Consider the following 17005-nt stretch of genomic DNA (forward strand, 5'->3'; position numbering starts at 1 on the left):
GATAAAATTGAGACACTTTTTGTGAATAACCGCGAGGTTCAATGTGGTGCAGTACTAAATCATGGAAGATGTTCAATGAGATCCAATTCAAATTATGTTGTTTGGGATTTATATTTTGTGTCTAACCAACAAAACAAAACAATTTTTAAGCTTTCGAATGGTCATGAGATTAGAGTGAGTTTTAAAAAAACTTTCACTCAAGATATGATGATTCAGATATGATGATTCAATTTTAGTTTTTTTTAAGTCCAATTTTAGTTAATTTTAATTTCGAAATTAACAAGAACTAAAACTAAAAAAAAAAGAAAAAAAAATTTGGCCGGGGGTGCGCCGCGCGCGCGGCGCCCCTGTACTGGCCGGCGCGCGCGCGCCTCTCTCTGGCCGGCGGCGCCGCCCGGCCCCTTCCTCTCGTGCGTCACCGCCCCTTCCTCTCGTGCGGCGCCGCCCCTTCCTCTCAGTACGTGGCTGCGGCGACACGGCGGCGTGGCACGGGCGGCGGCGCGCGTTAATTTGTTGGCCGGATTGGATCCTTACGGGGCGTGGCGAGAAGAGAAGATGGAGGAGCCGGCGATGGCGGCGACGGCGCGGAGACGATGACGCCGGCGACGGCGTGGAGACGACGAGAGGACGGCGTGGAGACGACGAGGGCGGCGCGGCGTCTCAGATCGATCAGCAGTTCGGGCGGAGGAAGAAGAACTGTGGCGCGGCGGTTCGCCGTGCGGGAATATATAGGGACCCCCCTTTAGTCGCGGTTGATGTCGCCAACCGCGACTAAAGCAAGTACTTTAGTCGCTACCGGGGACCCCAACCGCGACTAAAGGTATTTTCGCCCGGTTTTTATTTTCCCGCGCGCAAGGACCTTTAGTCGCGGTTGGCCAGGCCAACCGCGACTAAAGCTCTTTTTTGAAAATACTTTTCTTTTTTGAAAATCATATAATACATATAATATATCAAAAAATCAGAAAAATAAAACTAATTCAATTCAAAATTTTAAAAATACAAATAATATATCAAAAAAATCAGAAAAAAAAACTAATGCAATTCAAAATCTTAAAAATACAAATAATATATCAAAAAACTAAGAAAAATAAAACTAATTCAATTCAAAATGTTTAAAATACATATAATATATCAAAAAATTCATAAAAATAAAACTAATTCAATTCAAAATCTTAAAAATACAAATAATATATCAAAAAATTCATAAAAATAAAACTAATTCAATTCAAAATCTTAAAAATACAAATAATATATCAAAAAACTAAGAAAAATAAAACTAATTCAATTCAAAATGTTTAAAATACATATAATATATCAAAAAATTCATAAAAATAAAACTAATTCAATTCAAAATCTTAAAAATACAAATAATATATCAAAAAATTCATAAAAATAAAACTAATTCAATTCAAAATCTTAAAAATACAAATAATATATCAAAAAATTCAGAAAAATAAAACTAATTCAATTCAAAAATTTAAAAATACAAATTATCAAAAATTCATAAAAATAAAACTAATTCAATTCAAAAGTTCGTTGGCCCCCTCTTCCCCCCGATTTCCGCCTACCCCCACTTCCCTCCTCGTCTTCCCGCAATTTCTTCCCTCGTCTTCCCGCCTCTTTCTTCCCGCCAATTGTTTCCCGCCAATTTCTTCCGGCCTCTTTCTTCCCGCCAATTTTTTCCCGCCAATTTCTTCCCGCCACTTTCTCCCCGCCTCTTTCTTCCCGCCTCCTGTCTTCCCGCTCCCATTTTTCCCGCCATTTGTCACTACATATAGGTAGCCCGCCTTGGCCAGCATCACATCTCTACAATCTCTCATCACTCTCTCATGGCTTCCACCGCACCCACTCTAACCTACCAGCAGGTGGAGGAGCTTTGCGCCTCGAACTACCCTTGCCCTCCGGGCTACCGCGTCCCTGCCGGCTGGAGCCTAAGCGCCGGCGGCGTGCCGGTCCCTCCCGTCCCTCAGGGTACTGCGCGCCGGGCGGCCATCACGAACCACTACTACCTCGACCTCACGCCGGAGCAGCGGATGAATCCCCGCTGGCATCCCGATAACCAGCATACTTGGGACGCCTTCTTCATCAATCGGCGTGAGAGGCGCTCGCTGTGTATGAGGAGGACTGTCGGCCGCCCGGAAACTTCCACGAGGCCGGCCGTCGGCTATGGTGGTACGGCCGGACTCTGCAGAGCGTCATGGACTACATCACGGCCGGCGATATCCCCCGCCTGCGCTACCCTCAGTTCGAGCCACGAGCGCCGCCCGACGACAGCGACGACAGCAGCGACGATGACGCCGACAACTTAGAAGGCGACGACTACCAGTACAATGGCGGCGGCTATGAAGACTACGAGTATGCATATTATACGCCTAGGCAGGAGTATGACTAAATCACTCCAAATTTCATGTATGTAGGAGTATGACTTAGTCACTCCAAATTTCCTATATGCAGGAGTATGACTTAGTCACTCCAAATTTCATGTATGCATGCAGGAGTATGACTTAGTCACTCCAAATTTCATGTATCATCAGTGCTATCTCGAGTCAATTGAATCATTCGAAAATGGACACCAAACACATCACGGGTAATATAATTCACATGATTCATTCAACAAAGTTTGGTACAATAAATTATTACACATCATTTCTTCCCTTGTGTCCCTGCTTGCTTACGATTGTGCCGTATCCATGGAGCATCCTCATCATTTAACTTAATGCTTGGGTCGGTGTTCACTTTGAAGGGCGGAATTTCAGCAAACATATTATAATCTTCTGACATGTCTGTCTTGTCCTCCACTCCCACGATGTTTCTTTTCCCTGAAAGAACAATGTGGCGCTTTGGATCATCGAACGATGTACTGATCGTTTTCTTATCTTTCCGTTTCCTCGGTTTGCTACTCATGTCCTTCACATAGAAAACCTGAGCGACATCTTTCGCTAGGACGAATGGTTCGTCAAGATAACCAAGATTGTTGAAATCCACCATTGTCATTCCGTATTGCTGGTCCACCTTTACCCCACCTCCTGTTAGCTTGAACCATTTGCACCGGAACAAAGGGACCCTAAAGGAGGGTCCATAGTCAAGTTCCCATATCTCCTCTATGTAACCATAATATGTGACCTTTTGCCCATTCTCGGTTGCTGCATCAAAGCGGACACCACTGTTTTGGTTGGTGCTCTTTTTATCTTGGGCGATCGTGTAAAATGTATTCCCATTTATCTCGTACCCTTGGAAAGTCATTATAGTCGAAGATGGTGTCTTGGCCAACATGTACAGCTGATCTACAACCTTATTGTCACTCATTAAATGTTTTCTCAACCAACTGCCGAAAGTCTCCATGTGGGCCTTCCTAATCCAGGATTCAGGCTTCCTGTGGTTGTCCGAGCGTAAAATATTCTTGTGTTTCTCAAAGTACGGAGCAACCAAGCTGGAATTGGTCAGAACTGTGTGGTGTGCTTCAGTCAGAGAATGGCCGTCCATACATATCATTGATTTCCTTCCGATCGTGCCTTTTCCACTTAGTCTCCCCTCGTGCCGCGATTGAGGAAGACCAATCGGCTTAAGGTCAGGAACAAAGTCAACACAAAACTCAATTACCTCCTCATTTCCATAGCCCTTGGCGATGCTTCCTTCTGGCCTAGCACGGTTACGAACATATTTCTTTAATACTCCCATGAACCTCTCGAAGGGGAACATATTGTGTAGAAATACAGGACCGAGAATGGAAATCTCATCGACTAGGTGAACCAGGAGGTGCGTCATAATATTGAAGAAGGATGGCGGGAACACCAACTCGAAAGCGACAAGACATTGGATCACATCGTTACGTAACCGTGGTAGAACTTATGTATTGATTACCTTCTGAGAGATTGCATTGAGGAATGCACATAGCTTCACAATGGCTACTCGAACATTTTCCGGCAGGAGCCCCCTCAAAGCAATCGGAAGCAATTGCGTCATAATCACGTGGCAGTCGTGAGACTTCAGGTTTTGGAACTTTTTCTCCGCCATGTTTATTATTCCCTTTATATTGGACGAGAATCCTGACGGGACCTTCATATCGCTCAGGCATTCAAAAAGATGACCTTCTCTTCTTTGGTCAGAGCGTAGCTGGCACGACCTTGAAACCGTTCCGGATGCAGGTCATCAGGGTCTTTCAAACTTTGCTGGTCCTGCCGTGCTTCCTTTGTATCATTTGACTTCCCATACACGCCCAAGAAGCTTAGGATGTTCACGCAAATATTCTTCGTAACGTGCATCACGTCGATTGCAGAGCGGACTTCTAGGACTTTCCAATATTCTAGCTCCCGAATATAGATTTCTTCTTCCACATGGCTACGTGCCCGTCGGCTCCCTTCGGAACTGATTGTCCGCCAGGACCCTTTCCAAAGATGACTTTCAAACCCTTGACCATATCAAATACCTCAGCACCAGGTGTGTTCCGCAGAGCTTCGGCCGGTGATCTGCCTTGCCGTTGTAATGCTTGCCTTTCTTTCTTACTGGATGACCTTTCGGAAGAAATCGACGATGCCCAAGGTACACGTTCTTCTTACAATTTGGCAAATGTACACTTTCAGTCTCATGTAAGCAGTGCGTGCATGCATTGTATCCCTTATTTGACAGTGCGAAAGGTTACTAAGAGCAGGCCAATCGTTGATGGTTACGAAAAGCAACGCTCGTAGGTCAAATTCCTCTTCTTTGTGCTCATCCCACACACGGACACCAGGTCTGCCCCACAGCTGTAAAAGTTCATCAACTAATGGCCTTAGGTACACATCGATGTCGTTGCCGGGTTGCTTCGGACCTTGGATGAGCACTGGCATCATAATGAACTTCCGCTTCATGCACAACCAAGGAGGAAGGTTGTAGATGCATAGAGTCACGGGCCAGTGCTATGGCTGGAGCTCTGCTCGCCAAAAGGATTCATGCCATCCGTACTTAGACCAAATCTTATGTTCCTTGCGTCAGCTGCAAAATCTTTGAACTCTCTCGTCGATCTTTCTCCATTGCGTTCCATCTGCGGGGTGTCTCAACTCCCCGTCCGACTTACGGTCCTCTTTGTGCCATCGCAACAACTTGGCATGCTCTTTGTTCCCGAGCAGACGTTTCAACCGTGGTATTATAGGAGCATACCACATCACCTTGGCGGGAACCCTCTTCCTGGGTTTCGGCCCTCAACATCGTCACCAGGGTCATCGCCTCGATCTTATAACGCAATGCAGTGCATACCGGGCATTCATTCAAATTCTCGTATTCACCGCGGTAGAGGATGCAGTCGTTGATGCATGCATGTATCTTCAGAACCTCTAAACCTAGAGGGCAGACAACCTTCTTTGCTTCGTACGTAGTGGCGGGCAACTCGTTATTCTTTGGAAACATATTCTTCAACATTTTCAGCAAGTTTTCAAATGCCGAGTCAGCTACACCTGCCTGTGCCTTCCATCTCAGCAAATCCAGTGTGCAGCCCAGCTTTTTCAGACCATCATCGCATCCGTACAGCGCCTTCCTGTGATCCTCTAACATGCGATCCAAATTCTCCCTCTCTTTTTCAGTTTCGCAGCGTCTCCGCGCATCAGCAATGGTCCGACCAAGATCATCAACGGGATCATCACGTGCCTCTTCTTCACCTTCCCCTTCACCTTCCCCTTCACCTTCAGCATCCTCCATGAAAGTATCACCGAAATGAGCAAGATAGCTTTCATCGATGAAATCATCCCCTTCTTCATCTTCTTCCATTATAACCCCTCTTTCTCCATGGTTGGTCCAACAATTATAGCTTGGCATGAAACCGTGCCGAAGCAGGTGCATGTGAACATCTCTTGAGGAAGAGTAACCCTTCTGATTCTTACATTTAACACATGGACAGATAACAAAACCCCCCTGCTTGTTCGCATTAGCCACTACGAGGAAATCTTTCAAACCCGCACTGAACTCGCCGGAGAGTCGGTTACCGTACATCCATTGTCGATTCATCTGCATTATTATAATATAAAATATATAATTAACCATCATGCATTTGTTAAACTAACTAGCTACAAACAATATAAATTAAACAATGAACTACACACACATGCACATTTTATCAACGACACATCAAAGGTTCAAGTTGCTAACCGCGATCGAGGAGGAAAAAATAAATGAGAAAGCTCAAGTGTGGCTCCAACACTTCATATCATGTTTGTTTCATGCTCTTGGGGCATTTCATCAAACACCTTATGTGCATAAGAGGAACCAAAAGCAAACCTAACACCCACTTGTGAAGCTTGTGAAGAGAATGGCACCAAATGGCTAAGTGTTGGCTGCTGGATGGGTATATATAGGGGAGGGGCTTTAGTCCCGGTTGGCCTGGCCAACCGCGACTAAAGGCCTTCGGGCACCTTTAGTCGCGGTTGGCCTGGCCAACCGCGACTAAAGACCCCCCACGTGCACCGGCTGGCCACCGAGCGCCTGGGCCCAGGCCTTTGGTCGCGGTTCTCCTCCCGAACCGCGACTAAAGGTACCATTAGTCGCGGTTCCTGCAGCATCGCGACTTATGGGGCTCACCCGAAGCCTGTTTTTCCACCAGTGCATATCGCTGGATGGATTGGTCCAGGGGTCACCTATCTGAAAAACTGCTCTCCTTTACTTACTTAATGGAGGCCATGTGTTACCGTAAGGGATGATGTAAGTGTCTGTCTGGCTGGTAGATGCCGATAGAGACAGAGTGAAATACAGAACTTACTATAATAACACATGGACAGATAAGCAGAGCACGGAAATGCTAGAGTTACGGGCAGATTGGTTACGGACTAAACTTACGGGATAACGTGGCTATCAATCGTGAATCTGGATGAGAAAGTCTCGGGACAACTGCTACAGGGTATCCAATCGTGTTGAGCCACGTAATACCCGTAAGATAATTCCGTGTGCTCATGCACCAGTAGTTCCAGATCAACATGGGATTGCCAATTCACATCCTATATTATTAGATTGCATTGTAATTCGTGTATATGAATTGCATGTTAGGTTGCAACTGTTTCTTTAGTTGTAAGTGGAGTTGTAAATTTATTTTAGAATTTTTTGACAGTTTAAAATATATTTTCACATAACGAGTTTATATGCACCCATGAGCCGAGTTGGATTCCCCATTTAACACACTTACATAAATTTGAAGTATTTGTTGAGCAACTACCTGTCTCCAACAAAATCAAATCATACAATGGCCCGACCAAGATCATCATCAACAGGCTCATCTGGTGCCTCTTGATCTTCTGCTTCATTGTCTTCATTGTCTGCAGTATCACCGTATTCAGTGAAATTGGGATAACCGTCATCATCCTCTTCCTCTTCTTCATTCTCTTCCATCATAACCCCTTCTTTCTCCGTGCTTGGTCCAACAATAGTAACTAGGCATGAAACCGGATCGCAGCAGGTGGCCGTGAATGGTTCTCAAGTGAGCGTAATTTACGATATTCTTACAGTCAACACATGGACAATACATAAATCCACCATGTTTGTTTTCCTCAGCCACGGCGATAAAATTCTCCAGGCCCGAACTCGTCAAAGCGTCGGTCAATGTACATCCATTGTCGATTCATCTGCATGATATAATTAAGCTTATCAAAAACCATTACAGAAAATCACGATTAGTGAAACGATATATATATATATACACATGCATTTTATCAACGACAGATGAAAGGATAAAGTTGTTAACCTTGATCGAGAAGAGAAAAAACAGTTAAGTGCGGCTTGTTTTGTGTGAACTCAAGTGGCAAAACCTCTTAGGCAATTCATCGAACACCTCTTGTGCATGTGAAGAGAGCAAACAACATACACCCCTTCTTGTGATTTGAAGTGGAAAAATGGCTAAGTGTGGCTCACCTTGGGCAGGGGCAAGGTTATATATAGGCTGATGGCGAGTTTGTCCCGGTTGGTAATCTAAACTGGGTCCAAAGGGGGGGCCTTTGGACCCGATTTGAGATCCAAACCGGGACAAAAGGCAGGCGAGCCCTGACAAGGCCTGTCGCGCCCTGCCGGTTGGCCTTTAGGCCCGGTTTGTATCACAAACCGGGACCATTGCCCCACATTAGGCCCGATTTGCCTCAGAACGGTGACATTTGCTGCCAGGGGCTTGGGACGAAAGGCTTGTTCTCCACTAGTGGTACGCATGGTATTGGGCGAAGGTTTCGTTCTTTTCGATCGGCGTCTGCCGATTCTGCCGCGCCGCCAGGGTCCTGGCTCATGCGTCTCTCAAAGCGGATGGTTTTCGAATCTTTCCGCTTTTCAATCTCTTTCCCTTTTTTTAGATGCTCTTTCGTTTTTCTGGTCCCACTAGATCTTCATAAATCTGTTGTTGTTCTAAACCGTTAGGGGCACATCCAATGGTTGATAAGACCGTTTTATCTTAATCATGACACCTAATCTGGATATAACAGTAAAACATGATGCACAATGAATTATTTTTTAGTTTTACCTTTAGTAACGAGACATCCTAAATACTTCTATGTGATGGGAGAGATTGTGCTAAGAGATCGATCTCTTAGCTAAGAGAAGGCAAAGTCTTTTTACATCTTTCTATTTCCTACACCTCACCGTTTATCCTACATGGCACTGCTAAGATATCACTATTGTAGATTTTGGTCGGCCTCGTGCAACTGGTGGGCCGATGGGTGGAAGCAACGGTAGTTATCTAAGATTACCTTCATCTGCGACATCTAAATACTACTCTGTAGCTGGCAACACACATGCCCGACTACGTATTAGGGCATCTCCAACGGCTCGACGCAAACATAATCAAAATGATTGGTTGCGTCCGTGTGATCAAAATATGCATTTGTACCCATGCCAAGCCCCGAAGCATAGTGACCGCACTGCAGAGACGTAAACACCGCTAAAATATGCAGCACGTCCGCGCATCCATTTTGCCTAGCTGACCCCACTCTCTCCTCCTTTAGTGCAGGGCAGACCCATGTGTTGGGGACTGAGATCCGGTGCCCCCTTGGTCACAGGTCACAACGTGACCTGAGCCTTCCTATCCGCCGTTCGTTCGCATCCAACGGCCAGCAGAGCAATTACACAATCATCCTTCGTCCACGCACAGGGCAGCCACAGTATCGAGCGGAAACGGAGAGACAGCCTACGCGGGAAGGGGAAAAAAGCGCGGGCGGAGCTCTTCCGCTGCCGCCGGCGGCCCGACGCGAACGCGGGAAGGGGAAGAGAGAAGGCCTGAGACGGGGCGCCAGCGCTTCCCCCACGCCGACCACCTCCTCCGCCCGATGAACTGCCCCCGCCCGACGATGACTACCTCCCCTTCCCCATCCACGTTCCGACCTCCTCCTCTGCCCCGCTGCGACGGGACGGCGCCCTCCGCCCTGCGCCAAGGATGGACCTCCCGGCGCCCTCCGCCCCACGCCAAGGACGGACCTCCCTCCAGCGGTTTGAGACCACTTCTACAGGTATACTGTAACGTGAGCTGTTGATGTATACTTATTGGATTTACCCATATGCACTGGAATTGGTTTATGAAAAATCTTGCTGTGTAAAATTAAACTTGTTGTGAACAATTAAACTTGTTGTGAGCAATTGGGTAATGTGTGTATTGTATTGCATGACAGGATTATTGCTGATTGGGTGATGTGTTGTGCTGTTGCGGTCAAAAACCCACCGGCGAGCAGCGACGGGCAACACAGTAGAGCCGGGAGGCTCCCAGGACTGCGGCTGGCCCTGGTCCCTCGAGCGACGGCCCGCAAAGCCTCGGCACGCACGTCCGATGCTGGTGCAAGGGCGTGCCACCTGACCTATACCTGGTCAGGAAGGTGATGGATTTGCTTCGCTTAGTTTCCTACATGGCATACACGTAAACATTAAATTCGAGCCTCGATCGGCTCTCAGGTTGTCCTGTGAATCGGCTCAAGGAGCCGATCCACCCATGATCCGTATGAGGTATACGATCACATGGTGGTCCTGCTTGATCAATATGAAGCTAAAAACGACCTACGACGATTTAGGGTTTTCACCACATAATCGGAACATCCTACGCGTGATTGAGCCTGGCAGCCACGCACGGTGATAATAAACCGACCCTAGATAAGGCCTAAAAACCAACATGAAGTTGATCCCCGGAACATCTCATCTAGGGCTAGCAAACTACACCCTACGTGCTACTGGATCCTTCAACCCATTTGCAAGGCCTAACTATGCAGATATTAAACTAATCCTTGAATAACAAGGAGCAATCATAACGGATCGGATCTACTAAACAATGATCAAGCGAGGTGCCGCCCTTACACCTAAGATAGGTGTAAGGGCAGCTAGACGTCTAAGGGTTGCATGGACGAAAGCATGTGACACGATGAAACAATGCTAACCCTAACACATCTATGATAACTACGTTGCTCGCCATCAACAAGGCTTCAGCACGAGCAACGCATGAACAACGAATAAACGTGTACTGCCTATATCGCAAGATGCGATCTAGGCAGCATGATGCTTACCCGGAAGAAACCCTCGAAACAAGGGGTTGGCGATGCGCCTAGATTGGTTTGTGATGAACGTGATTGTTGTCTTTCTCAATAACCCTCGATACATATTTATAGTCCGTAGACTTTCTAACGTGGGAGTAATCCCAACCGTGCACGAGCCAAATTCTATCTAACCGACACGTATCCTACTATATTTATAGATACACGGGCAAACTAGCCCAAACTTTGTATACAAGGCCGATTCATGTATTTCTTCCAGGTATATTCTTCAAGCCCATCTTAATCGCGGCCCACCTCTGATCCGGTCAAATTCTGGTGATAACACATGCCCCCCTGGTTTTGGAAATGACAATTCCAAAATCACTCTGTTTTTTCTTCGTCGGGTCATGTCGTGGCAGAGCAGAACCGTCACAGTATCCTTCATCATGATGCCTTGCCTTATCAACTTCTCTGCAAGATTTGATAGCTTTAACATCACTTCCTCGAAAACCGTAGTGGCATGAAAATTGACAAAATTTGATTATTTGGTTGCCTTTGCAAGTGTTGTGCAATGGGAGAAAATGAAAAATGGATACCTCAAGCTGGTATGAGGTTCAGAAATCCAGATGAAGCTTGGGTATTTTGGCTTTCATATGGGGGTCGTGCAGGTTTTGATGTGAGGAAGAGAAACAAGCATATAAGCAAGTGTGATGGTCAAGTATCTTCATGCAGATTTGTTTGTTCGAATGAGGGTATTCGGAAAAAAGGGTTAACATTGGATCATGTGCCAAAGCGTAGTAGAGCTGAAACAAGAACAAATTGCAAAGCTCGGATGATCATAACATTGGATCGAGTGGAAAACAATTATGAAGCCACGGATATTCAGCTGGAACACAATCATTACCTACAGTTGCCACAAACCTGCCACTTGATGTCATCACAAAGAAAGATTTCTGAGGTACAAGCTTTTGAAATAGAAGCCGCTGAGGATTCTGGAATCATGCCCAAAGCTGCACATGAGTTATCTTGTCGTCGAGTTGGTGGACCATTTAACCTCGGCTACACTTGTCGTGACCAAAAGAATTACTTGCGAAGCAAACGACAAAGAGAGTTGGCTTTTGGACAAGCGGGTAGTATGCTGAAGTATTTCCATGATAAGATCATCGAGAATCCATCTTTCCAATATGATCTGCAGTTGGATTGTGAGGAGAATATAGCCAACATATTCTGGGTTGATGCTAAAATGGTTATTGACTATGCACACTTTGGTGATGTTGTCACATTTGATACTACTTTTGGCACAAACAAAGAATATAGGCCCTTTGGTGTTTTTCTTGGGCTCAATCAGTTTAGAGAAACCACCATTTTTGGTGCTGCGTTGCTATTTGATGAAACATGTGACTCATTTGTATGGCTTTTTGAGACTTTTCTAGCTACACATAATGGAAGGCAGCCTCGAACTATTTATACGGATCAAGATGCCGCAATGGGGAAAGCTATAGGGAAAGTCTTCACAGAATCATACCATGGATTGTGCACCTTTCATATAATGCAAAATGCTGTCAAACATTTATCTCCATTGAAGGGCGAAGAAAAAGATGAAGGGAAAGAGAAAGAGAAAGATGAAGAGAAAGAGAAAGAGGAAGAGGAAGAGGAAGAGGAAGAGTCTCATATTCTCACAGATTTTAGTGAATGCATGTATGGCTATGAGGACAAAGCAGAATTTGAAGAAGCATTTGACAATATGAGACATAAAGTGCATAAGCAAAGTTGGTTAGATAGTATCTACAAGTTGAAAGAAATGTGGGCTGAATGCTATATGAGAGATGTGTTCAGTTTGGGAGTGAGAAGTACACAACTTAGTGAGAGCTTCAACAATTCATTGAAAAACCATTTGAAATCAGATTTTCATATTGTTCGGTTCTTGATGCATTTTGAGAGGACAGTGGAGGTAAAAAGAAGACAGGAATTGCAATCTGAATTTGAGGCAAGGAAGAAGATACCAAGAATCAAGATGCACACACCTATGTTGGTGCAAGCAAGCAAAGAGTACACTCCAATTAGTTTTGAAGCTTTTCAAGGTGAATATGAAAGAGCCATGGCTGCGTGCACTAGAGTGTTCGATGAGGATAACAAATTTGCGGTTTCTATTTTGCATGGTGATTTAAAATTTGAGGATGAGCGCATGGTGGTTGGTGATCCTTTGACCAAAACAGCCGCATGTAGTTGTGGAATGCTTAATAGGACGGGAATATTGTGTGGACATGGTCTCAAAGTTCTTGATCTAATGAACATAAAGACATTGCCAACACATTATATCCTAAAAAGATGGACTAGAGAAGCACGCAATGGAAGCATACAAGATAGAAAATGAAGGAATGTGGTAGAAAATCCAAAGTTGGAAGCTCAACTTCGGTACAAGCATTTGTCCCACCAATTTCATAGTTTGGCACGTAAAGTAGCCAACTCCGAAGAGTGTTGTTTGATGTTAGAAAATGCAATTGATTTTGTTGGTCCACAAATAGAAGATAAACTTAATGCAACTACCAATGCTTCCGATAAGCCATGCAATGATCAAGAAAATATTGACCCAAATGTGCAACTACCAAATGAGCTTCTTAGTGCCGCAAAGCTCAAGAAGAAAGAGGTACAATCAAAGAATTTGAGGAGGAAGAAAACTTGGCTTGATAAGTTACTCAAGGGGAAGCGGAAGCCAACTAAAGTTACCACATCAAAAAACAAAGGAGCAAAGGTATATAGCAATTTGTACATGATGTGTTGCTACTATTCATTCCTAAACTACTTACTATCATTTTTATTGCAGCAACAAAAGAAACATGATGGTGTAGAGCCTCAAGTAGGAGTGAAGAAGAAGGATGGTAGCCATAAAGGAGCAAATGTGGAGCTTCAAGAATGCAATGCAATCATGAGTTTCACAGAGCTCTTGACAACTCCCTCATATGGTGTTTATGATGATGATATGTTCTAGCATGTACAAGCTTGTTAGATAGTATTTTGGACATGGTTGGGTAGTATTTTGGACAGGTTTGACTATAGTATTTTGGATTTTGGGGCTAACTATAGTCTTTTGTGGCCTAATTGTACAAGTAGATTGGCCAAATTTATCTACCAGATGGATTATGTAAGAAAAGATTGTTGGTCCAGAATTTGAGTATTAAGTGATGCAAAATTTCAGTGCTTAGTGACTCCAAATTTTAGTGCTAAGATTGTTTCAACTCTATTGTATAAGCAGGTTTCCAGACTTCAATTGCTGTTTTACTGTTGTTATGTTCAGCTATGGTGCTATTTCCGTGAAGCTTGAAGAAACAGGGACAGTCCAAACAGAGGATGGCTTCAGTTTTCTCGGCCAGACGCTGCGATGCGTGTATCGGAGGAGGCAGCTATCGTCAAACTGGAGTCCCCGTCAGAGGACGCAGAGGAGGGCGTCGTACTGGCCTGTGAAGGCGCCGTCGGCGCGGGCCGGGACGAGGTGCTCAGAGCGGGGCGGAGGAGATGCTCAAAGCGGAGCGGGACGAGGTGGCCGGACTGGGGCGAGGTGGCCGGAAGTGGACGAGGTGGCCGGAGTGGGGCGAGGTGGCCGGAAGTGGACGAGGTGGCCGGAGTGGGGCTTGCCGCGGTGGCGCCGACGGCCGCGACACAGCGCCCTTGCTCGCGCGTGTGCCCGCTCGCCAGTCGCCAGATGCGTTTCCTGTGCGTGGAGAAGGTTGACTGTGGGTTCTTTGTCCTGTGACCGTTTGATGGATTTGGATGGTGGATGTGATGCCTCCGGGCACGTTGTGACCTGTGACCATGGGGGCACCGGATCTCAGTCCATGTGTTGGCGCCAATGATGGCCACACAAAAGGTATCTTTAGTCTCTCTCCTCCCTAGTTAATGCATGACATAGCCCTTGCGGTTAAAAAATAGTCTCTGTTGCGGAAAGGGGTAGACACATATAGACATTTAACCACTTTTCGTGTCCATGTTCAACACAAACATATATAAATTATATCTAGAATGCGTTGGACCGCTGGAGATACCCTTAATATCGTCAGGTCATTGACCGGCTGCTTGTGATGTGGATGTTCTGATGGATGGTGAGACCAATAATAAAATCCCCATCATTTTTAAACAGCCCAGAATACATAATATTTTGTATTGATTTTTTCACACATGTAGAAGTCATCATTAATTATCAACATCAATTTTTTTAACTTCAAATTAAGGTATCAATTTTTTTAAAGACTTCACGTGTCAACACCCGGATTTTTAAGTCCAGATGCCTATTATGCAGTACATCGCAATCCCAGGAATATTGTTTTTGCGAGACATAATAGATTGATATCACAACACATCATTCATTACGTACCATAATCGTCTTACAAATAGAGGATCACATGATCCAGTCTTTACAACATAGTGGATCTAGAGATCCAATTACAAAACACAAAGCGGAAGCAAAGTAGCGGTCGTGGTCCATCTGTTCCACAGGCAACTGTTGACGTCAGGAGTGGTCCTAGTTATCGTAGACGTCCTGCTGTCCATCTTCATTGTACTGGTGTTGAGTGTACTCCTCGGCAATGCCCTCCGATTGGGGCTTAGGGTTGATGGAATCCTGTAGGCTGACACGAGACATCGGTTCACAGACAAGCGGGGAGAGCGATTTACCCAGGTTCAGGGCCCTCGATGAGGTAAAACCCTTACGTCCTGCCTGTCTGATCTTGATTATAAGAATATTGGGTTACAATGGGGTGCCGAAGGGTTCGGCTGAGATCTCGTCGAAAGGCTAAGTGCTGCGGTGACCTAGCTCTAGAGTTCTGGTGGCTAAGATTTGCTAAGATTGATCGTGTCCCTCGGCAGCCCCTCTCTTGGCCTTTATATAAGAGGCCAGGTCTCAAGAGATCTAACCGAGTACGACTAGGTTTACAGTAGTTCTATCTCTAAACTTTCCTTGTTCGGCTCCTTCCTTGTCTTGCCCGCCAAGGAATCTTCTACTGCGTCATCCAAGTGGCCCATCTTGCCATCGAATACCTTCATGGGCCTCCAGCTAGATCGTATAGGGTAGGACAATGTCAGTTACCCGAAGGGTAATGCCCACGTCAGTAGCCCCCGAGTGTTTAGCCGAAGATAGTTTGGGTAGAGACTAAAGCATGCCTCCACCTAATGTTCTTCTCCTTGATTGTTTTTGTCCATCTTGTATCAGCATCATCTTCTTCTATCGGGTGCACGTCCAGCGCTCCCGATGGGAGTAGCCCCCGAGTCTAGGTATGGATGCTTGCAATCCGTGCGTAGACTCAAGTTGTACCACTCGAGCGTTTCACTCTGCCGAAGTTTTTCTGCAAGTCTTCATGGGTCATCCGATATTTTTGCACTAAGGCTTGTATTCTTCGAAAAGTTTTCCGCGCGTAAGGGATAATGAGTAACATGCCCAACTTTTGCTGGTTAACTGCCAATGGCAAAACAACGTCACCCTACACAGAATCAAGTCCCCGGGCATGATCCTGGAGTGCAAAAAAGTTCTATCGGGTGCGCGTCCAGCGCTCCCGATGGGAGTAGACCCCAAGTCTGGACACGGGCGCTTGTAACCAGGTGCAGACTCGAGCTGAGCATTCCATCCTTTTCTTCAAATGTTTCTTCACAGGAATATCTTCGAGTGCTCATTTTATCGGGTGCGCGTCCAGCGCTCCCGATGGGAGTAGCCCCCGAGTCTAGGTGCGGATGCTCGCGATCCGTACATAGACTCAAGTTCACCATCCGATACCTTTTACATTTCTTCGAATGCTTCGAGGGTTTCTCACGACGTCACTGATGACGTTATTGACACTTTGATTTTGACTGACAGGACGCGACCCGCTGGGCCCATCCTACCTCTGCCTGGCTCTGTTTTTAAGTAATATCCGCCTTCCTCGTACAGTTACCAAGGTGCCTCCTCGATTTCCACGATCAACGATGGAGAAAGGGTCCTCTTAATGAACTGGCAGCAACGACACGTGCCCACGCAATCCTCAAGTTCTCCCCTTCTTAAAAAATTTCAGGATAAAATCCTTATCATTCTCTCATATTCATCGTAGCATCCTCCTGTTCTTCTTCTACCTTTCTCTTTCACAACCGCTGCGCCGCTGCCACCGTTTTTAGATCTTCTCCAGATCTTGCGATGGTGAAGAAGAAGAACCTCGCTACCGCCGCCAGCTCCACGAGCGGTGGCGCCGCCGCCAAGGCCTCCTCGAATCTTCCGAAGAGAAGCGCGTCAGATGCTCCTCCCCCAGCTCCGGCGCCGTCAGCGCCGCCAAGCTCGGTAGCCGTAGCCAAACCCGGAGACTGGCTAGCGTCCTCCATCACAAAGCGTGATGAGAAGAGGGCCCGAAGCCTTGGGCTAATCTCCTCTGATGAGGGGAATGTGATTCTCCCAGGTGCGATCTCTCGGCCCAATCCTCCTGCTGGTTTTATCGTGATGTTCCTGTCGTTCTTGTATCGGGGTCTCTCGCTTCCTGCTCACGAGTTCCTCCATCGTCTTCTGCGGACTTATGAAATCCAACTGTGGCAACTCACCCCTAACTCAA

At 46.0% G+C, this 17005-nt stretch overlaps 1 protein-coding gene and 1 pseudogene across 1 annotated transcript in view; one reads left to right on the top strand and one right to left on the bottom strand.

Moving 5' to 3' along the window:
• LOC127341424 (malonyl-coenzyme:anthocyanin 5-O-glucoside-6'''-O-malonyltransferase-like) overlaps positions 1 to 6679 on the bottom strand; it is a 100823-nt gene extending 94144 nt beyond the window's left edge. The window contains exon 1 of the mRNA XM_051367270.2: positions 6603 to 6679. The gene's annotated coding sequence lies outside the window, so the exon portion shown is untranslated. The remainder of the gene's footprint in view (positions 1 to 6602) is intronic.
• Positions 6680 to 10972: 4293 nt separating this feature from the next.
• On the top strand, positions 10973 to 13587 carry LOC127338195 (protein FAR1-RELATED SEQUENCE 5-like; annotated as a pseudogene).
• The last annotated feature ends 3418 nt before the right edge of the window (positions 13588 to 17005 follow it).

This window comes from Lolium perenne, chromosome 3, assembly GCF_019359855.2.
Source record: "Lolium perenne isolate Kyuss_39 chromosome 3, Kyuss_2.0, whole genome shotgun sequence".
In the NCBI taxonomy this organism is placed as follows: Eukaryota; Viridiplantae; Streptophyta; class Magnoliopsida; order Poales; family Poaceae; genus Lolium; species Lolium perenne.